Here is a 23,911-nt window from a genome sequence, read left to right as displayed (position 1 = left end):
CTCAACTGGTCACGGTTCTTTTGCCTGGTAGGGTGACCCAAACCTTCATTCCTGAAGGGGCTAGACCAGCGGTTCTTAACCTATGGGTCGTGACCCTTTGGGGGCGTAGAATAACCTTTTCACAGGGGTTGCCCAATTCATAAGAGTAGCAAAATGACAGTGATGAAGTAGCAATGAAAATAATGTTATATTGGGGGGTCACCACCACATGAGGAACTGTATGAAAGGGTTGCAGCATTAGGAAGGTTGAGAACCCTTGGTCTAGACCATTAGTAAACAACAACAACAACAACAAACTCAACTCCCTGCCATCAAGTCAATTCTGACTCGCAGCGCCCCTATAGGTCAGGGTGGAGTTGACTGCCCCTGTGAGATTCTGGGGCTGTAACGCTTTTATGGGAGTAGAAAGTCTTGTCTTTCTCCCTCAGAGAAGCTGGAGGTTTCAAACTGCTGACCTTGCCCCTGGCAGCCCAGCGATGTCACCAGGGTTCATGTAGTATTCATGTCGACATGGGTTGCTGTAGTATTCATGTCGACATGCGTTGCTGTAGTTTCTCATTGACTTCATCACAGGGCACGACAGAACTAAGAGGCATTCTAAGGCTCTTTTGTGTTCTTGACATGTTCCTCTTGACCTCACTTATGGATGAAGAAGCATGGTCGATAGCGGCATACCATGTACCAGGAGATGCATTAATTTGCTTAAGCCATGAACAGCAGATGTAATACAGCCATCACCTGGTGAAGGTGACAATGATTCACTATTGTTCTGCAAGCCCCATCTGGTTTTTTTGTGCAGGTCAAAGTGGGAATGTGGTGGGAACCACTTCCCAGAATCCTTCAAGAGCTCGGTGGGGGCACTAATCGCCATAACCCTCTGGCAGTGCAGTGTGGCTTTGGTTTACTGTTTTCCTAGGTAGGAGAAGTTCTGATGGCTTCCATTTGGCTACCTACCATGTCGCCCTGACTTTACATGTCAGCAAGTCAATGTGGGGGTTCTGCTATTGCTGGGGCAATCACTACAGGATTGGCCTTAAGGCCCACTGGAGGCACTCCGAGACGGACCCGAGTGAAGACTCCATCTATCACTTGACTCCACAAGCTCCTCCTTGGACAGTTGGGCTGCAGTGACATTTTTGGGTCTCCTGGAATTAGTGTCAGTTCAGAGCCAGTGTCCAGTGATCCTTGAAAAGTCTGACTTATTTCCATGTCTCCAAACCACAGTCACTCTCTCAAAAGGCTGTCAGTCCCTCTGGGGAAGACGGGAGAAAGGTTAGCAGGGTAAACATTTGTTGAGTCCTCCCTGGCCTTGAAGAGGCGGTGAGTTGGTAAATGGGCTTGAGTCTGGGAATTGACTGGAGGGCCATGATGACTCTCTAGTCTGGCAAGTCAAGTCAGACTACCATTCACCTATAATTCTGCTTGTACAGATCAAGGCAATATTTAGGAGATTTCCCACCTATTTCCTTCTGAGAAACATCATGACTAGTAAATCACAATGATATAGGTCCACACACATTCTTCTGATAGCTGCTATTGGTGCTACGGTAACCATGACCCCCGTATCTTTATTGATTACTGCATCTCTCATGAATCATCACACAAGAGTTGTGCTATTTTTTGCAGATCATGATACCCCCTTACATATTCTCTAGGTGCTCAATGTGCATAGTACATATATGCATGCTATTTACATAGGCATGATATATGCAAAATACACGGCAAATGCTGCCACTTGTTCCCTACCACCACAGGGTCCAATCACCCCCATTATATTGACCAAAACCCCCAGAATAATTCATGGCCATTGAGTCAATTCTGACTCATAGCAACCTTATTATATAGGGTCTCTGAAACTACATTGTTATGGGAGCAGACAGTCTCATCTTTCTCCCGTGGAGTGGGTTTGAACCACCTACCTTGAAACTTTCGGTCCAATGTCTAACCCACAGCACCAACATAGATGTATTAATTCAGCGAGGGTGGTTCCCACGGTCAAGTTTGATTTACGTAAAATAGCAATCACAGCAGTTTTCGAGGATGCTGGGGTTTCCTCTACTAGTCAGTTCTTCACAACGGAGGTCCAAGGTGTGTCCTCCAGGCACTCCGAGAATAAATCTAATAAATTCACTCGAATGTGCCCATTTCCCTAAGTGCTTGGGTACCTTCTTCTAGAGCAGCAGTTCTCAACCTGTGGGTCGCGACCCCTTTGGGGGTCAAATGACCCTTTCACAGGAGTCCCCCGATTCAGAGCAGTAGCAAAATGACAGTGATGAGGTAGCCGTGAAAATAATATTATGGTTTGGGGTTGGGGGTTGGTTACCACCACATAAGGAACTGTATGAAAGGGTTGTGGCATGAGAAAGTCTGAGAACCACTCTGCTAGAAAAACCAGGGTGGATCTGGCATTTCAACTTGACTTAATCCACGCTTCAGTGAACCAACCAGATAAACTATTAGAACCTTCCTTAACCTCTCAAGCCAAAACACTGAATGAAGAATCTGTGCTTAGTGGGCCAGAACCATAAACCCAGTCAGACCTCAGGTTACAGTCCTTGCACTATTACCCCCACCCTTAGTAGCCATTTCCATGCAGAGTCCCCAGGACTTTTGTTTGTATGCATTAAAAAAGTCAAGCGGTTCTTTCAGAGGATAGTGTATCTCTTCCTGCTCACATTTTGTGCTTTATCTTCTGGGGCTTGTTAGTTAGGGCCCTAGAAGCGAAAGGGAGAAACATGCAGCGATGTCTGGTAAGGCATCTCCCCCGGGCAATGCCCTAGGCAATGCCCCAGGTCCCATCACAGACAAGGCTCTTCAAGCAGAGTTGGGCTAATCTCGCCCAATGGGGGTAGAAGGGATAGTGGTTTTCCTGGGGAAGGTGGCTTAGCAGCAAAGATGGAGTCATGCATTCAGATGGGAGGGGTGGTACAGTTGTCAGGGATGATTCAATGCAATGTAAAGGCTCCATGTCCTCATCTTCCTGATGGTCTGTTGACATATCCCCAGCCCAAGTTTTATTTCTTCTTTTTTTTTTTGTTTTAAACGTTTTATTAGGGGCTCATACAACTCTTATCACAGTCCATACATATACATACATCAATTGTATAAAGCACATCCATACATTCCCCGCCTAAATCATTCTCAAGTTTTATTTCTTACTAAACAATGCCTTCACTTTAACTGTAGACCCAACTGGAGGTTGGGGATTCATTTGACATTGTAACTCAGTCAGTCACTCTTAACATAAAGCCCCGAGTTTGGTTTTCAGAAATACCAGTTCTGTTATTACAAGAAATAAGGCTTTCCACTATGAAAAATAGTATGGTATTTCCTTAAAAAATACAAATAGGAATATCGTATGACTCAGCATTTGCTCAGTATATCCCCCAAAGAAATAAAGGATGAAATATGAACAGATATTGTTAGGTAGCCAGATAGGGAGTTGTACCTCCCTATGCCAAGGTGCCCCTAAAGGAGGCTGCTGCAGAGAATCAGGCCAGCCCAGCCAGCCATAAAGGCTAGAGGGAGTACTTACATTCAGGCTTTGATCCAGGAAGGAGCGGTATACCTAGGTGGGCGGTACACCTGGATTGGTCCCATCTAGGCCAGGTGGGCTTAATTCAGCCAATGGGGTCAACCAGTACCATCGGCCACACCTCCCACAGAGGTCAGAAGCGCTCTCTCTCTCTCTCTCTCTCTCTCTCTCTCTCTCTCTCTCTCTCTCTCTCTCTCTCTCTCTCTCTCTCTCTCTCTCTCTCGTTCAGTTTACAGCAACGCCTGAAACGGCTTCTATTCTTTCTAAAAAACCCACTAGGATCACAAACCAGGCTTCAACGTGAATTGTTTCTCGTCCGAAGGTAAGGACCGAGGTATTTCTCACCCGAGAAACCTAACAATATCTGCACACCTATGTTCATCACAGGACTATCTGTAACAGGAAAAAGACAGACACAACCAGAAAGATGGTTTGTTGAGGAATAGATAAATAAACTCGGGCATAGACACACCTGGGATAGTATGCACCTCTGAAAACCACAACGGGACTGTCAGACACCTCATGATATGGGCGCATTTGGAAGGCACTGCGGTCAGCAAAGCTGGTCAATCTCATGAAGACAAATACTGCATGGCATCATTGTTATAGAGGAACAGAAAAGCAGCAGACTTTGAAGGCTGAGTGAGGCCGGGAGGGGGTGAGGGAGAAGGAACAGGGAGGGAAGGGAGAGAGGGGAAACCGAGAGGGGCCACACCCTCAGGGGGATTTCTGGGAGACTGCCCTGTTCTGATGGGGGACTGAGCAGCTGCGCTTTCCTCTTTTTAACAGTTTCACTGGCGCGTTATCCACACAGATAACTGCATCGTTCAGTCATCTCAGGAAGAGTTGTACAATCAACACCATCATCGAGTTTAGGAGGTTTTCTTCTTCCTTGTACTCATTTATGTAATTTTTCCCCCCAATTGTGGCAAAAATATATCCAGCCAAACAGTCTCCAACTCATCAGCAACTGTGTTTTGCAGGCTTTTCCTTGGGTGTGTTCTACTCCACAGTCATAGTTTAAAAACTCGTCACAGCTCAAGAGGAATTGGTCCCTGGGAGAAAGCAAGGGCTTCCTTCCAGGGCACAGGAGGCAACCGTCGGGTGTAACTGTTCAGAGCTACGGCTCTGAAGCCCTCAGCTCGCCGCCCTCTTCCATCACATTGTCCAGCAAGAGGTGGACCGACCAGCTTCCCAATCCTTCTCATACTGACAAAGTCGTGGGACACTATCCTGTGTGCCATGGCCCTACGTCTTGTTTCCCACAAGCACGTGGCCCATTATTTTATAATCATCTCATGCCGGGGAGGAGCAGTACTTTCTACTACTTGGGGACAGAGTCATCAGTGCCTTAGGATTCGCGAGACTGGAGAGCCCATTTAGAAAACCCATCCTTGCGATGTGTTTCTCTAAAACCGTTCTCCGTAGCGAATGTCTTAGGCTGGATTCTCTAGAGAAGCAAAACCAGTGAAAACGTCGATATCGACACGAACCTCCTGCCCACCACACACACACACACGCACACACGCACGCACACACACACGCGCACGCACACACACACACACACACACACACACCTTTAAAAGCTTTGTTAGATCTCTCGTGTGAGACATACCTTGGACATTGGCTTCACAAGAAAGAATTCACCCCGAAGCCTGGATTATGGCCCAAGTGAGTTTTTATAAAGGATAGAAGATGCTTCAGGCTTTACACAGGCAGTCTCGGGGCACCTCACACCCGCATGTGGAGTCCTCAGACCAGAGGAGATCACGGAACAGCCCGCCAAGAAGCAGCTCGAGAGATGGAAAAAGAAGGCCGGTGGTCTTTGTATCTTGACTTTTCAGAGTCCCCGCTGGGAGGTGTGGTGGTTGATACTGGTTGACCCCATTGGCTGAATTAAATTCACCTGGCCTAGATGGGCCAATCCAGGTGTACCGCCCACCTAGGTGTATCACCTCTTCCTGGCTGGGAGCTCGAATATCTGAGCATGCACCATGGGCACCCTCGTCCCTATTCTAACTACCTAACAGGTTCATAGGAAAGTTGTATTATTTGTTAATTCAGTTTCCCCCCAAACAGTTTGAAGCTCCCTTGTGTCTCCTCCATCTAGTGAGAGATTTAACTCAAGAACATGGCTCACACCATTGTAGACTCTGGCAAGACCTCAATCTATGAGTCAGGTGTCAGACTGAAGGCTTTTTCTGACTCATGGTTGCAAGGGCTGATGAACCTAGAGGTCAGACAATAGGTTATTGGCTCACGGGGCCGCAGAGATGGCAAATCCCCCAATCAGCTGTTCAGACAACAGTGTGGCAGCTCAAGTCACAAGAAGCGGAGGTCAGAGGCAGGTGAGTCTGATGCAGGATCTGGAGAAGGAGAGGCCTTCGTATACGCCCATAAAATGGAAGCAGGTCACAGCACTAGGGAAACTTCCCTTATACCAGAGTAAGGGTGCGGGCTGAGCAAAGACAGGCTTTGGGTGAGGGTGGGATTCCAAACACACTTCATGCTAATCCTGTCTCCTTAACACATAGAGGTTAGGGTTTGCAATACATAAAATGGAGGATAATTAGATACGATCAGACTTGGTCTCACGTGCTTGGGACACATTTTCAGGAGATACCCGTCTCTGGAGAAAGACATCATGCTAGGTAAGGTAGAGGAAGACCTGTGATGAGCGAGCACAGTGGCAGAATGGCTCCAACAATGGGCTTTGCCATAGGAACTGGGCCGTGGCTTGTTCTGTTGTGCATAAGGTTGTCATGGGTCAGAACCAACTGCACAGTACCTAACAACATCACAAAATAGAGGACAACCACACAATCCTGGGAATCATGAAACAGCTTCTGGCAGAACAGGAGTGCCCCTTATTTAAACCCTGTTTGTACCTGGGTAGCACAAACAGTCAGAAGAGTTTTGACTGCTAACCAGGCGAGTTCAAGCCTGCCCCGCAGCATTCTGGAATCAAGGCCTGAGCTTCTGCTTCTGAGAGGTCACAGCCATAACCCCCCTGGCTGTGTAATTCTACGCTGCAACCACGGGTCACCGTTGAGTCAGAACTGGTTCAATGACCATATTTCAAGAAAGTTTAAACCAGTGGTTCTCAACCTGTGGGTCGAGACCCCTTTGGGGGTTGAACAACCTTTTCACAGGGGTGGCCTAAGACCATTGGAAAACACATATTTCCAATGGTCTTAGGAACCGAGACACCACTCCTCTATCCGTCTCCAGGCGGGTCTGTCCACATGCAGATACGCCCACCTATGAGCATCCGGCGTGAAGACTGGTACCCAGGCTACACCATGCTTCAAGACAAAATTTCACTTATTTGTCATTAGAAACAAATATTTCACAATATAGAATTACATATTGTCTTTGTGATGAATCATTATGCTTTAATTATGTTCAGTTTGTAACCATAAAAATACATCCTGCCTATCAGATATTGACATGACGATTCATCACAGTAGCAAAATGACAGTGATGAAGTAGCAACGAAAATAATTTTATGGTTGTGGGTCACCACCACATGAGGGACTGTATGGAAGGGCTGCGGCATCAAGGGAGGTTGAGAACCACTGCTTTAAGCCTTCAGCTGGTTGATAAATGAGTGAGCAGAGGAATGGAATTGAGGTTGACAACATGATTTTTTTCCTCTCCAGGGTCACTCAGGTCTATGGGTCTCTCTCCTCAAGACTCTTCCAAGGGCATGGGAGGCAGTGGCTTCCGGAACATTGAACCCTTCGCTCCTTTTATGGTGCTTCCGCTTCCTGAGGCTTTAAGGGGGGATTACATCTGGGGCGTTTTAATTAGAAGGGTCACTGGCACAGATCCGATTAAGGGGATTGGGAGCAGACGTGGTGGCTTTGCCCTGCACCCTATCTGCTAGGCCAGGGTGGGGGTGAGGGTTGGGGGTTGGGGGAGGTGGCCCTGGAGGGAGGATTGGTGAGGAATTTTTAACCAGGGCCTGCAGGTGGCGCTCCTGGTACAAAGGGGACTCAGGGATCACCTGCTTGGAATGACAGGATGAAGGCTGTCATGAAGGCTTGGGGAAGCCTGCAGCGGTGCACCAGTTGAGGCACTGCCAGGCACCATTAACCAAGGGCATGGGGCCGAAGATCGCTATTTAAATCTATACATAAAATGTTTCGATACATTGATCAATTTACATGTTTAGTTGCCCAAGTTTCCAAATTGGGAGACCATGTAAAAATTCTAATGTTCAGATTCCCTCGTAGAATCAGGTGGTCTGGCCACAGGGGACCCAGGTTCCCACTAGCTGGAACGAGGAGTCAAGGCCGGGATCTCTCCTGGGCAAGCTTTCACTCCTCTGGTGATTTGTCAGCTGGGCTTGAACCCCGGGCCCCTGGTGCACGATGGAAGGCCCTGCTCTTGTTAGGGCTTGTGGCGTGGGCTCCAGCTCCCAGGGACGCCGTGGAGCGAGGGGGCAGCGTATCAACCACGTCTGGTCCTGCACTTTCCTCCCAACTGCTCTCGTGCCGAGCCCGTTGCGGTGGCCACCAAGTGGGCCTTCCTTTCTTTTGCTGACCCACCTTTCCAAGCTTGAGCTCCTTCTTCAGGGAGGGTCTCACCTGAGAATATGTCCAAAGAAAGTGAGACGAAGCTTAACTCTCCTTGCTTCTAAGGAGCATTCTGGGTGCACTGCTTCCCACGACACAGTTTTCATTCTCTGGCACATATGATCTTCTTCACCAACACCATTCTTCAAATGCATCAGTTCTTCTGCAGTCTTCTTGAGCCCTCGACCAGCTTTCTCATGCATAGGAAGATATGCATACTCTGTGAGCTCCCCATTGTCCCCCATCCTCCCTGCCATTGATCCCCACCCTCCCTGCCACGCCTCTAGGCAATTATCAACCAAGTTATGGTCTCTATAGATCTACCTGTCCTGGATCTCATGTTCACAAAATGCCTTCAGGAAGCAAACACACACACACATCAATGACTAGATAAAACAGAAAAACCTCAATCAAAAAGTAAGTAGAAAATTTTAGCAACTGAAACAACTTTAGAATAGGTATCTAAAAAAAAGAAAACTAAAACAAAACTCACTGCTATCAAGTCGTCAATTCTGAGTCATAACAACCCTATAGGACAGGCGAGAACTGCCCGGTGGGCTTTCAAGACAGAAATTCCTTATGCTGGTGGAAAGCCTTGTCTTCCTCCCTCGGAGCGGCTGGTGACTAGCAGCCCAGTGCTTAACCACTACAGCACCAGGGCTCCTAGGGAGATTAAATGGCAACGGTTTACATTTCAACCTCAGCGCCTCTGCTGTAACCGACTTTACAAGGCTCTCTGAGTGACAGCAAGTTATTCATACCCCTCCACAGCCACCGCCCGATTCCAGCCATCATCACCAGACCTGTTAGAGGCAGTGTGCTAGATGTCCCCAATATCTCTACTCACCTTCCACTGTCTCAGAGGTTTAGCTGGACACAACACTGCCCAGAACTGCCCAATTGCCTTGCAAGCAGATGTGGCCATGTGATTAGGCTTGGTCAATGGGAGGGAGCATTATTTCGTCTGTCTTGCTGATTTGAAAACTAATGTGATGGGCAGAGCAGGAGCAACTATTTTGGATCAGAAGCCAATCCCAGCCCTAAGCTGGCCCTTCATGTAAAAAGTAGGCCAACATCTATCTTAATAAAGCCGCGTTGCTTTACGGTCCCATTGTTTTAGTGGGTTGTGTTGAACTACTAACTGCAAGGTCAGCGGTTTGAACCCTCCAGCTGTTCCAAGGGAGAAAGATGAGGCTTCCTGCTCCCCTAGAGGTGTACAGTCTTGGACACCGAAGGGGCAGTTCTTCTGGTCACCATGAGTTGGAACCAGCTCGATGGCAGTGGATTCGGTTTTTACTTGGGGACCCTTTGCACCTCACATCTGGAGGTCTGGGCTGTTTCTTCACTTGAACCATCTCCCTGCAGCAAACCAACTCTTTTCCACATGTCTAGGGGTTAACAACCTCTTCCTCATGAGCCAGCCCAGTTTCCCCTGAGCCTGGCCAAAGGCAGGAATTCTGGGAGCTGGCGATGCCCAACTTCCTGTCCACTTGAGAATGGCGTGTGGCGGTGGAGGGACAATACAGGACCCCAGGAACTTCAGAAGGAGGAGACGATGAGATGGCTCGGCTCTGAAGAGGAGCCACGTGGGAACTGCCCTTCGTGGGCGGGTGATCACCAGTTCCCTGTGTTTGCAGGGATGTGGGGCACTGAGGGAGGAACTGCCAGTCTAACAGTGATGGATGGCACGAGTCCCTCCCCACTGCAGAGAGCAGAGTATTGAATGAGACCCAGAGGACAGGAAAGGCGAGGTGAGGGCAGAGCATGCTCTGGGGTCTGCCCTTGAGTCTGTGGAGTTGGGCTGGGGAGGGTGGTCTCCGAACCCTTGGCCAAGGGGTTGTGGGGAACTCATCAGAGAGAGGCTATGTGTCTAGAGGTGTGTGAGTCTGGGAACTTCAGAGAAACAAATCCACAGGAGCTCATGTAGAAGAGAGAGTTTTATATAAAGGGTATGTGCACATCAAGAAAACATCCCAACCCAGTGCTGCCCAAGCCCACAAGTCCAACATTAACTCATTAACCCCTATGTCCAACACCAATCCACAAAGTCCTCCTCCATCTCACAAAACCGATGCAATGATGCTGACTGCAGGAGGAAAGGCGAGTCAGTGAATGTGTAAACATCTCAGTGCTGGCAGGGGTCTCCACATGGGTGCTCCAGCTACATCGGGGTAGGTCCATGAGACTTCTCAGGGATGTCTTGCAGGAAGTGAGCCTTGCCAGCTAAAGCAGGGAACTGGCTAAGGCAGATGCACCCTGTTTTGACCATCACAAAGCAAGAGACTCAAGAACTAGAAAGGCAAGGCTCACCAAGTCATTTATCCCTCTGCCCTTCAATTAATCCCACATGTGTTTATTGGCCAGGTTGGCACAATAAACTAACTACCTCAAGAGGGTTTCTGGGTCTGGGAACCACTCTGCCTAACAATGTCAAATGGTGGCTCATGCCTGCTCTTCTGTGACAATAGCCAGATTAACTGGTCTAGAAAGAGGCACTTGATGGGTTAAGTGAAATTGCCCTCCAACAGCCTCACTGGAGATTCCCTGGTGTTTCTGTGGCAATATTCTCGCCTTCCGTGTGGGAAGCCTGGGTTCGATTCCCAGCCAATGCACCTCATGGCTGCGGTCCGTTTGTCAGCAGAGGCTTGTGTTTTGCTGTGATGCTGATAGCTTTTGCCAGAGCTTCCAGATCAAGACAACCTAGGAAGAAAGGCCTGTGGATCTACTGAGAATCAGCCCCTGAGAACCCCGTGGGCTACCAGGGCCCGATAGGCAAGTCATCCTGGGAATGGTGTAAGCCAGGGCAGCCTTTCCTTCCATTTCACATGGGGTCACCACGGTGAAGGGCCAACTCAATGGCAGCTAGCCACAATCACAGCCACAACCCTAACCACACCACAGCTATAACCACAACCATAAGCACAATCACAACTATAACACAACCACAGTTTTAAACACAACCATACCACAACCACAACTTAAACCACAACCACAGCCGTAACCGCACCCACACAGATTCAGGTGCAGATGAAACGGGCACTTGGACAATCTGGAGACCTGTGGGCATGGTTAGATGAGTGCCACCTGTGGTCTTCCTCCAGGAACCTGCACTGAAGGCCTTGCAAGCGGCAACTTAGGGACCTAGTAGCTCCGCTCTCTCACGTGGCCTCCACTCTTGCTGAGGCAGGGGCGGCGCTGTGTGCGGAGCTAACACTTGCTGCTGAGTGTCTTAGCCCGGCCACCCTCCCTCCCTCCCTCCCTTCCCTGACAGTGAGGCCATGAGCACCCCCATCCCCGGGCCTCCCTCAGGGACTGGCAGGGAGTGCCATGGAGAGTCTCGCTGAGAAGCCAGCCTCTAATGTGGCTGTGCTCACAGCTGGAGAGACGGGGGAGCAGGGAGAAATGATTCGCATTTCTATTTTTTGAGTGCAAAGAAGTTTTTGAAAAATCAAGTTTTACAGCTTTAGGAAACAGGGGCAACCACTCGTGTGGCCCAGTAGAGGTGCCCAGATATCCAGGGGCTCCCAGGGAGGTCTCCCAGCAGAATGAAGTGCCAGGCGCATGGTCTGACTGTTGACGGAGAACTACTGCATGTGCAAGGGTGGGGCAGCACGCACGCCCGGGATGTGACAAGACAGGGATGTGACAAGACGGGGATGTGACAAGAAGGGACTCTGGTATGGAATCCTGTGCCCAGGACTCTTGGGAGGGCCACCTGCCTTTTCGAGCTTCTCGATTCTTGGGGCTGGGGTGAGGCCCCTCGGAGTTGGACTTGGGGCCACTTTGTATGCCATGTATGCCAACACCATGTATGCCAAGACTTCGTCTCGCCTACTTTGGACATGTGAGCAGGAGAGACCGGTCCCTGGAGAAGGGCATGGTGCTTGGTCAGGTTGAGGGGCAGTGAGAAGGAGGAAGACCCTCGACAAGAGGGACCGACACAGAGGGGCTCCAACACAAGAATGGCTGTGAGGGGTGCGGGGTGGGGCCGAGCTTTGTCGCTTGTGCACGGGTTTGCTATGAGTCGAACTGACTTGGTGGCACCACCACAGTGTGCCCAAACCAGCAGGTATGTTTCCTCCTCTCACACACAGAGGTTCAAGTTCACCTAGAGCAGCAGTTCTCAACCTCTGGGTCGTGACCCCTTTGGGGGTGGAACAACCCTTTCACAGGGGTTCCCTGATTCATAACAGGAGCAAAACGACAGTGATGAAGTAGCAATGAAAATAATGTTATGGTTGGGGGGTCACCACCACAGGAGGAACTGTCTGAAAGGGTCGCGGCATGAGATAGGCTGAGAGCCACTGGCTTAGAGGAACTTTGGAAGAGAGACCTGGGGCTTTACTTCTGGGCCTCCGCCGTGCAAACCAAAGGGGACACAGTTCTGCTCTGACTCATGCAGGGTCGTCGAAGCGACTTCCCTTCACAGCAACTGGCTTGGCTTTAATTCTGACTTCGTCCTCTGTTCCCACTGTCCTGCATGGTGAGGGCAGGTGCCCGTCTGCCTTGCAAAGCTGGATCCTAACCACTCAGCACAGAGTTTCTACCCGCTTGCCTCTTGACAAGCCCTAGAGCGTTAGATGAACGAATGGATGGATGGACGGTGAGTGTGTGGACGGTTTAGACGGTTTGCAAGTCATGGTCCCAGGTGGGCTGCTCAAATTCAGTGTGTCTACTGAGGATCTATTCTGTGTAAGGCACGACAGGGAAACCAGGGTTGGAGTCAGCGGCTCAGCGTCCAGTAATGAGACACCAGTCACGTTGTTGCTCGGTGCCACCAAGTTGGTTCTCCGTGCACAACAGAACCAAACACGGCGCACGCCTGAGCCCATTGTTGTAGCCACAGTGTCGACCCATCTTGTAGAGCAGTGGTTCTCAACCTTCCTCATGCCACGACCCTTGAATACAGTTCCTCATGTGGTGGTGACCCCCCAACCATAACATTATTTTCATTGCTACTTCATCACTGTCACTTTGCTGCTGTTAGGAATCGTGAGACCCCTGTGAAAGCGTTGTTCGACCCCCAGAGGGGTCGCGACCCACAGGTTGAGAACCTCTGTTGTAGAGGGTCTTCTGATTTTTTTACGGACACTCTATTTTACCAACACGAGGTCCTTCTCCAGTGACGGGTCCCTTCTGATAACACGAGGAAGCCCTGCCACCATCACTATGAAGGGGCCTTTGGGCTGTTCATGCTTCTGGCAGGCCGTGGGAGAGTCAAGGGTCGTCACCAACATCGTAACTCACGGGCCTCAGGCCTTCTTCACTTTTCCTGACTCACTGTCCAGCTTGCTGTCCGGCTTTTGCCTGCCTACGGGCTTACTGAAAATACCGCCTCGCTGTGGTCAAGGCACACCGGGGTCCTCAAAGCGACATCTTGGCTTTTTAAGGCTTTAAAGAGGTCTCCTGCTGCAGATTTGCCCAACACCATATTGCATGGCCTTGTGGACCCAAAGAAACAGAGACCCTGGCAGCTCCAGCCGTCTTTCATGCCATGGCTGTTGGGGCAGCGAGGACCTTTCTTTGCTTTCTGTGGAGGAGCCATCGGCCTGGAAGGCTGGAATCTTTGATCTTAATTTCACTTCACTGCCTGTAGCAGGCTGATCATGCATGTTCCTCTCATTCTGATGCCCTGCTTTTTCATATTTCCTCAGCATGTGCATTAAACGCTGCTGTCGTTACGCGCCAGTGGTCAGCTCAGACCCATAGCGACCTCACAGATGCTGATGCAGCGCTGCCTGGCCTTGCCCCATTCTCACGCTGAGGGTTCTGTTTAAGCCCATGGTCGCAGCGGTGTCCATCCAGCTCATGGACCAGCTTCCTCTTTAACCAAGCAGGATGTCCTTCCCAGGGACTAGTCTCTCCTGGTAACATGTCTGAAGCACGTGAGACCAAATCTTGCCACTGAGGAGGATTCTGGCTATATTTTCCTAAGACAGACATCGTTCTGCTGGCAGCCTGTGGCACTTTCAACAATCTCCCCCAACATGATAACTGACCTGCATCGATCCTTCTCCTGTCTCCCGTAGTCGTGTCCAGCTGTGACACGGATCGGAGGCCACTGCAGCTACGATCGCGTGTGCTAGGTACACTTTAAACAAGGATGGTGAAAGGATCTAACCCTGACACACACCTGTCCTGACCTTGCACCACACACCGCCCACTGTTCTGGTAGAACGACTGCATCTTGGTCTACGGAAGGTTCCACGTGACCGTGAGTAAGCGTTCTGGCATTCCCATGCTTTGCGAGGTTATCCATAATTTGATATGATCCACAGAGTCTCGTGCCTTTGGATAGCCAATGAAACACAGTAAACACCTCTCTTGCATTCTCTGCTTTTAGCGAAGACCCACCTTCCTTGGATCAGCAATTGTATCCCTTGCTCCACGTCCTCTTCGGAGTCTGCGTTGACCTTCGGGCAATTCTCTGTTAACATGCCGCCGCAACCCTTTTTGAATTTTCTTCAGCAAAACTTCACCTGCATGTGCTAAGATGGGCCTGGCCCTGTGGAGTCGTCTTTCTTTGGGATGGGTGAAAGAGGAGTCTCTTGCAGTCGGATGGCCAGGTGGCTACCTTCCATATTCTTGGCACAGACGAGTGATCACGTAGACTAGTGTGGCAGTCATTAGCGGAAACATCTCAATCGGTATTCATCCATCAGCTCCCGGAGCCTCGCTACTCACTCATGGCTTCACTGCGTTGGACGCCTGCCTTCCTTCTGCACCATTGTATCATTCTTTCTGTTTGTTTGTTTGTTTGTGGGCAGTCCACATTGGCTAGCCATTTTAAACTGCCACCCGGTACTTTTAGTCACCACTAAAACCACTAAATCACGCCTGGGGCAACATATTAAACAGACAACACCAAAGGAAAGAGGATTTCTGTTCGTGATAGACAATCTCCACTCTTCCAGGTGAGCTATTTGACGGCTTGGAAAGCAGTGTCCAATGAGTCCTATCTCCTGACTTGAAGTGACTCACTGCTGATAGACAATAATTCTCGAAGCTCCTTATTTTCAAGCTCTAATTAAGCTACCTTCTCCTGAACCTTACAAAACTGGTCGTCATCCACCTGAAGGGCTTTCCTCATGACTTCTCCCATTTCACAGATTCTGTCGATTTGACTTTCAATGTTGGCAGAATGAGACTGGCGAGTGTTCAGGACTGGTTCAGCACCTGCTGCTTTCTTAGCAACCATCAACTCCAACATCTGTTTCCGGTACTTGCTCATCATCAGCTCCAAGGCATCCTGGTGTTCCTCCAGGGAAACCCACAGGTCCCTGCTTTCTTGCTGCAAATCTCTAATCTGTGTGTTCTCTTGAGACAGGAAAATGTGAGGCCTGTATTTGGTCATGCCCTTCATCTCGGATGCATCCTCTTGATGCTGGTCCGGAAGCGCTGGCCCTGCCTCCCGCATAGCTGCCACCCACCGGCGCAGTGCCACCGACTGATCTACTAGCGACTCAGTGGCTGCATCGTGTTCCCATGGACTCTCCAGCAGCATCTGTCAGGATCTTTTCGATGGTGCAGGTCATAGTGGCTGGATGACCTCAACTGTCCGGGCCACTCACCAGCACTATGGTTTTCCCCTGAACCGGCTTCAGTGTAACATGCCCATTGTATCATTCTTGTACTCCTTGTTATTAGCTCCACATTTGACCCCCCAAAAGGCATTTTATTTATTTATAAACAATTTTATTGACACTTCATCCACATATCACACAATCCAATAGTTCATTCATATCAAAAACAGTTGTACAATCATTGCCACAATCCATTTTAAAACATTCTCTTCTTCCCTATACTCACTGTTATTAATTTTTTTAAAGCATGGCAAAAACAAACACAACAAAACATTCTCCAATTCAACAAAGTCCACATGTATACTTCAGTGCCATTTATTGTGTTCATCATGTTGTACAACTGTTACTGGTATCCTTTACCAAATTATTCCACCACCGTGAACATAAACTCAACACCCCCTAAGCCAAAACCTCCTCCTTCACCATGGGAACCACTGGTCAACTTTGGTTTCTTTCTTTCTTTCAAGTAGTTTTCTTCATATAATACTCACATATTAAACACTTCCATAGTTAACCTGCTTTTAAAAAGAGCTGTCTCTACATCATCACAATCAGTTCTTTTTTTAAAAATCATTTTATTATGGGCTCATACAACTCTTATCACAATCCATACATCCATCAGTTGTGTAAAGCACCTCGGTACATTCATTGCCCTCATCATTCTCAAAACACTTGCTTTCCACTTAAGCTCCTGGCATCAGGTTCTCATTTTTTCCCCTCCCTCCCCGCTCCCCTCTCTCTCATGAGCCCTTGATAATATAGAAATTATTATTTTGTCATATTTTGCCCTGTCCGACGTCTCCCTTCACCCCCTTCTCTGTTGTCCATCCCCCAGGGAGGAAGTCACACATAGATCCTTGTAATCACTTCCCTCTTTCCAACCTACCCTCCCTCTATGCTCCCAGTATTACCACTCACCACTGGTCCTGAAGGGATCATCTGCCCTGGATTCCCTATGTTTCCAGTTCCTGTCTGTACCAGTGTACATCCTCTGGTCTAGCCAGACTTGCAAGGTAGAATAAGGAACATGATAGTGGGAGTTGGGGGTGGGGGAGAGGAAGCATTTAGGAACTAGAGGAAAGTTGTATTTTTCATCGTTGCTGCATCGCACTTTGACTGACTGATCTCCTCCCCTAGACCCATCTGCAAGGGGATCTCCAGTGGCCGACAAATGGGCTTTGGGTCTCCACTCTGCACTCCCTGCCCGCCCCCCCCCACCTCATTCACTATAGTAAGAATTTTTTTTTGTTCTGATGATGCGTTATACCTGATCCCTTCGACACCTCGTGATCGCACAGGCTGGTGTGCTTCTTCCATGTGGGCTTTGTTGCTTCTAAGCTAGATGGCTGTTTGTTTACCCTCAAGCTTTTAAGACCCCAGACGCTATATCTTTTAATAGCCTGGCACCATCAGCTTTCTTCACCACATTTGCTTATTCACCCGCTTTGTCTTCAGCGGTTGTGTCAGGAAGGTGAGCATCATAGAATGCCAATTTAATAGAAGAAAGTATTCTTGCATTGAGGGACTACTTGAGTGGAGGCCCAATGTCCTTCTGCTACCTTAATACTAAACCTATACATATAGGCACATAGATCTATTTCCCTATACTCATATATATTTGCATATGTGCATGCCTTTATCTAGACCTCTATAAATGCCCTTTGCCTCCCAGATCTTTCCTCTATTTCCCTTGACTTTCCTCCTGTCCCACTATCATGCTCAGTCCCTACCTGGGTTTCAGGAATTCCTCTTGATTACATTACTATTGATCATGCCCAACCAGGCCTCCCACACCCACCTCACCACCAATTTGGACCTCTTGTTGTTATCTTGCCCCTGGGTTTGTTATACCACTTCCTTTCCCCTCACGTCCCCCTATCTCATGTCCCCCAGAACTGTTGGTCCTGTTGTTTTCTCCTCCAGATTGTTCATCCAGCCTATCTTATTTAGACAGACCTGCGGAGATAATAACATGCACAAAAACAAGACAGAGCAAAACCAAGCAACAATATACAACAAAACAAAAACAAACCAATTACAAAAACAAAACAAAACACAACAAGAAAGAAAAGCTTGGAGTTAGTTCAAGGATTGTTTGTTGGCCTTTAGGAGTGTTTTCCAGTCCTGTCTGTTGGGGCACCACGCCCTGGCCCCAAAGTCCACCTTCAGCATTCCCTGGGGACTCTGCTGCTCCATTCCCTTGCTGTTCCGCTGCACTTCCCCAGTGCTTTGCCTTGGTGTGGCGGGATTAGATCGGGCACAATTCCCACACTGTGTCTTCAGTGCTGTCCCCCGCAGAGCCATGGGTCAGTGAGGGGTGTCATGTCTCATAGGGGGGTTGGTCATGTGGTCCTCTCTGTGGACTGGCTGCTCTAATTGGGGTCATCTGTCCTCTAGGCCTGGTGGGCCAGGATGCATCACAATCAATTCTAGCGCTCCCTCTGCTCTCTAGCATTCATTGTTTGCTCCCCAATTCCCCTCCCCCTTCCCCGACACCCCACTCCCAATAAACCATTGCATCAGTTATTGTCTCTGTGCTTCAGAAACTGGGAAACCTAACAGAAACAACAACAAAGAAACACAAAGAAAAAAATGATATAAAGATAAAAATGAAAATAAAGAAAAAATAATATAAAGATAAAAAATGAAAAAAGAAAATAAAGAAAGGGAAGACCACCAAGAATATTTTAGATAGCCAGAGAAGAAATTTCTGTTGCGGAACAATCGGAAAATACTTGAGCCTAGAGCAAATTCAGGTTAGCTCAAGAGGGAGGTCAAGGAACCAAGTATCATATTACACTGTGGTTGGATCCACCCTAATCAAGTTCCACAATCATCTCTGTCTGACAGGAAGGCTGTTCCAAGTCCCTGCCTGAGGCTGGGGGGTATCTGCCAATGGCTCAGTCTGACTAGATGCTCTGCAGGTGGATTTTGGGCTCCCAGTGTCCTCCGTAGCCTTCCACAAACTGGGAGTTCACAATTTAAGGTCTGATACTTTTCCCTTCATTGAATTTGGATTTTGTCATCACCACCTTTGGATCACACAGGTTGGCGTGCTTCTTCTGTGTGGACTTAGTTGAAGCCTCACTTAGAAGGCTGCTTGTTTGAATACAAGCCTTGGAAAAAAAGGCATTTTTAATGAATAAGCCACTGGTCTTGCAAAACCGTTATGCAATATCTAGTGTCATAACTATTATCCAGGCCATATTTTTCAACTCCTGATCCTTCTCCTTTGTTTCCAACTTTCCCAGTCCAATCACCAATAGCTACCACTGAATCTTGATTGCACATTCGATCAATTTCAGACTGCAGAAGCCGGTAAAAATAAATCTCCAATTTATTCATCTTTGCCATTTGTGATTGGTGTGTATATATGAATAAGTCATATTAATTGATCTTTCTTGTAGGTATATGGCTACTACTCTATCATTGATAGTGCTGTATGTTTCAGAATACTCCTCGAAATGTTCTTGTAGATGATGAATCTGACATTGTTCCTCCTCAATATGTCCTTTCCGGCGTAGTCACACTCAGCCTGTTGGCGCTCGCTAGTACTTAGTATATCAATCTTCATGTGCTTTATTTCATTTTTGATGACTTCTACTTTTTCTCTATTTATGCTTCATACAATTGATATCCTAATCATGAGTGGATGTTGGCATCTTTTCCTCTCATTTTGAGTCACGCCCCCATCAGCAACTGAAAGTCCCTAAGCTATACTTAAAGACATGGTGGAGTCGCACCGTCACATACACTGCTATGGAGTCAATTCCAACACAGAGTGACTGGGTAAAGCAGCGGTTCTCAACCTGTGGGTCGCGACCCCTTTGGGGGTTGAACGACCCTTTCATAGGGGTCGCTTGATTAGTAACAGTTTCAAAAGGACAGTGATGAAGTAGTAATGAACATAATTTTATGGTTGGGGGTCACCACAACATCAGGCACCGTATGAAAGGGTCGTGGCACAAGGAAGGTTGAGAACCACTGATAGAGGGTTTCTGAGGCTGTAAGTCTTTCCAGGAGCAGACAGCCTCATCTTTCTCCCTCCAAGCGGCTGGTGGGTTTGAACTGCTAACTTTGCTGGTGGCAGCCCAATGCTTACCCAACAGAGCTTCTTAAGAGTAGTTAATATTGTAAGAGCCTCCGATAAAATGATCTTAAACAAAAAGCTAATATTTACTGAGTGGAAGAGTGAGTGGATCACTGGGTGGTGGTACACGCACTTTGTACTTGACTGTTACCTGCTAAGTTGGAGGTTCTATCCCACCCCGTGGTACAGAGGAAGAAAGGCCTGGCCATCTGTTTCCATGAAGAGTACAGCCAACAGATGGGACAGATCTGTTCTGTGATCCAGGGGGGTCATCATCAATGAGAATCAACTTGGTGGCAAGATTTAAAAAAATTATTGAATGGGCACAAGTGCCAACTGCTTCACAAAGTCAATCTCATTGACTCCTTGTATCTACTGTAAGAGGGAGATGCAGGAACACCTTGGAGACACGACAGGCTCGCACCGGAATGCGGCCAAAGTCGAAATAAAGCGAGTCAGGTGCACTTTTGGGTTTCCCAGTGCAGAGAAAAGGTCTGCTTACGCCGAGCGTGCAACAGCATTACGGCAACGTTTGACATGTGGCAAGAATCACCAGAGACATGACCTGAGCACACGCTGTTGGGAAAATGGCGCCACCAGCCTCACTGGGCTCAGGGTTGCCCTAAATCTTCCCGCTGTAAACAGAAAGCACTATCTACAACATACAATGAAAGTTTCATGGCTCCTGGGAGACAGAGACAGGAGGAGGTCTCCTTCAGCTGAAAGCCTGCATCCACCCGCCCACGGGTTGTTTGTGGCTGACGTGGTGAATGAGTTGCCAAACAGATATTTCCCCCATAAATTCAAATACCCAACTTCTAGAAAAACCGGTGGTGGGGGTGTGTGGGGGTGCTCTGGGCCCGTATTCCTTGCTGGTGACCCGGCCTAGGACAGAGCTGTGGTCAGTCCAGCCTGTGTTCTGTGGTTTTGCAAGCAGCTGCTGAGCTATTTGCAAGGCTTGCTTGACCTCTTCCCATATCTGGGTCTGTCACATCCTTAGAAGGAAGGCCAGTGAAAAGAGCAAGGGTCAAACAGCACTGTGGAGCAGATGTGGGTTCCCGAGGGGACGCTGGGCCACCCTCTGGGTCGGGGATCCATGGAAACCCTTGCTGATCTCGCCCCACAGTGACCCTAGGGGACTAAGTAATAAGTAAGTCACTGGTTTGAGAAGAAGAGTGGAATGACTCAGCAGGGATTCCAGAATTGTCATCTCATAGAGGCAGACTGTCATACTGTGCAGGCCGTGGTTGGTGGGTTTGAACTGCTGACCTGTCAGTTAGCAGCTGAGTGCTTAATCACTGTGCATCAGGCTCCTGGATCAGGGATGGGGGTGGGGGGGTAGACTCCAGGCTTTCATTGGATCCCCCAGTCTGGACGTGGCCTACTCTGCAAAGCAGTCCTGTTGCATCTTTAGGACCCTCGGATATACACATATACTTGAGTATAAGCTGACCCAAATATCAGCCAAGGCACCTAATTTTACCACGAAAACAGCATAAAAAATGTGCTGAAAAACTTGGCTTATACATAAGTATATACGGTGTTTCTTCCTTGTCAATCCGCTCTTCCAGGCTGCTCTGAGGTCTCCACCCTTTTTCTCCATCACCCACCTTCCCTTTTGCCATCCCTCACCCCACCACACCCCAAAGAAACAGAGTGATGAGATAAAGATCTGTGGGTGGCTCCCCTCCAGGGAGCTGGTGTGGAGCAGAGATCCGAGAGTAGAGGAGAAAGCTGGGGAAAGAGCGTTCCAGGAAGAGGGGACAGCAAGTCAAAGACGAGATTGGTATGGACGAGGGTAGACAGGAGAGCGGGAATCCAGTGCGTGGGAGGCAGGTGAAGGAGGTCAGGGTGAGGTTGAAGGGAAGAGTGAAGCAGGGCTTCATGACTTACTGCCTCGGACAAACCTGCTGCAAAAGCTCTCTTTAACTAGAAGGCAAAGAGAGTACTTTGAAGACTCAGGGGCACCTGATCCAAGCGATGGTATTTTCAATCGCCTCATATGCACGCAAAGGTTGGACAACGGACAAGGAAGACGGATCCAGAATTGGTGCTCTTGGATGAGGGCGTTGAGGAAAATATGACATACGCACGTACCGCCGGTGTGTGTTGTAACCAGTACAGACAGCCTCTCTTTAGAAGTGCCCATGGTACGACTTTTTGGACATGTTCTCAGGAGCGGCCAGTGCCTGGAGAAGGCCATCACGCTTGGTAAAGTGGAGGATCGGCGAGGAAGAGGAAGGCTCTCAACGAGACGGACGCAGAGCCACCGCTGGGAGGGCGGTGCCGCTTCGAGCGTGTGGCATGTTGCCGTGAGTCAGAGGCGACGAGCTGGCACCTCACAGCAAGCACACAGCTTGTTTTTATTCTGAGAACCAGAGAGGACTTCTCACGCTCCTCAGCTGCGCGTCGGGAGGGACGATCGACCTTTGGGGGGAGAAGCAGGAATGGAAGCGAGGAGGGCCAGGGCACGTGTCTAGGCTGCCGGGCAGAGACAAGGAGGTGAAATTAATCAAAAGGCTCAGATTCGAGGGGTGATGGACAGACGCGTCAAGGAGAACTCAGACTTTGTCCTGAGCTGTTAAGAAGAAAATGGGGGGCCGGAGGGGCCCCTGGGGCCAGATGGAGGTGGGCTCAGGATGCAGGGGTCTGGGCAAGGGCTGCAGACATTGCAGAACAAAGGGAAAGCCTTTGACCACCCGCAGGATATTTGTGGAGTCATTCGACAAACTGTTTGCAGGGTTTGCACTCGGTTCTCTGCTGGCACCCAACCCTGGGCTCCTTCCTGGGACCAAGCTGCTGTGCTTGCAGGTCTTCACACACCCATTTGCTGCCGCCTCCCTCTAAAATGCTTGGCTCCACGAGCATTGGAATGAGCGTTGGAACCTTCTCGGTCTCTTCTTTATCCTTAGTGCTTAGACCTATGCCCGGCACATAGTAGGTGACCAATTGCTACTTACTGAATTGCTGAAACAAACTGAAAAGTTAATGAGTCCCAGCCTGAAGGACTGGTTAAATGAGGTCCCGCAAGGAGTCCCACTTAAGGTCTGGCTCACCATAAACCCACCCCCACCCAAAACCAAACCAAAAACAGGTTGCGGTTGAGTTGGTTCTGACCCCTGGCGACCCCATGTGTTGCAGGGTCGAGGGTTTTCAGGGCTGTGACCTTTTGGAAGTAGATCACCAGGCCTTTCTTCTGAGGCACCTCTGGGTGAGTTCGAATGCTCATCTTTCGTCAGTTGTCCATTAGGTAACCATTTGGCCAATCAGAGACACCCCACCCCCCCAAGGCACACAATAGGCAATCAATCAATCAATGATGCCCACGGTGCCCCGGCAGCCAGGTGCTCTTAGTAGCGGCGGGTCCTGAGGCTCCTCTAGGGCAGGACAGACCAGGGGATGGGAAAGGAGAGGTGGCCAGTGCCCCACTCTCCTGGGCCCCTGTCCCTTCCTAGACCTGGCGAGCATAGTGTCTGCTCTCATCCTGGTTCAGCAGCCGGTGTGTAATCCGAGGCTGAGCAGCCGCCCTGTGGCTCTACCCTGTCCGCAGTCAAGGTGGACACCCCACTCCCAAAGCCACCAGCGCTGCCGAACTGGGGAGTGTATCTCTCTGACCCACCCCCTTCCTGCACCAGAGTCCACTCACTTCAGGGCAGTGCTGTGAGAACCCCGCATTCATTCTTTCAACACACATTCATGGTGCCCCCGAGATGGGCCAGGCATCGCTCCAGGCTGGGGACACAGCTGTGACAGAGACAACCCTCATTTAAGGGACCCGAGACCGAGTGGGGAAGTGGACGTTAAACAAGCCGAGAAATGAACAGAGCTGATCTAACAGGACTGGGGTAGAATTGGAGAGGGCCTAGCTGCTGGGGAGGCGTCTTTAGCTGTGGTGGTCAGGAGGGGTTCTCTCAGGAGGGGCTATCTGAGCTGGGACCCCCCCACACACACACACACAACAGGAGAAGAGTCCAGCTATGGCAAACCCAGGAGTGGCGACTCCAGGTCGAGAGGAGAGCTTTTAATTCTTACAGGCCACACAAGTTGGCACGACTGCCTCCATTAAGAAGGGGGTTTGTGGAAAAATGGAAGGAGAAGAGAATGTTGAAGCTCTCTCGTGTGT

General features: G+C 49.2%; 1 protein-coding gene and 1 pseudogene across 1 annotated transcript in view; both read right to left on the bottom strand.

Annotated features, from left to right (window-relative positions):
• KCNB1 (potassium voltage-gated channel subfamily B member 1) overlaps positions 1–23,911 on the bottom strand; it is a 128,040-nt gene that overhangs the window by 19,846 nt on the left and 84,283 nt on the right. The window lies entirely within an intron of this gene.
• LOC142423340 (suppressor of IKBKE 1 pseudogene) lies at positions 15,143–15,619 on the bottom strand (annotated as a pseudogene).

Source organism: Tenrec ecaudatus, chromosome 12 (assembly GCF_050624435.1).
Source record: "Tenrec ecaudatus isolate mTenEca1 chromosome 12, mTenEca1.hap1, whole genome shotgun sequence".
In the NCBI taxonomy this organism is placed as follows: domain Eukaryota; kingdom Metazoa; phylum Chordata; class Mammalia; order Afrosoricida; family Tenrecidae; genus Tenrec; species Tenrec ecaudatus.
Note: the sequence above shows the minus strand (reverse complement) of the source record. Positions and strands in the feature narration are given on the sequence as shown.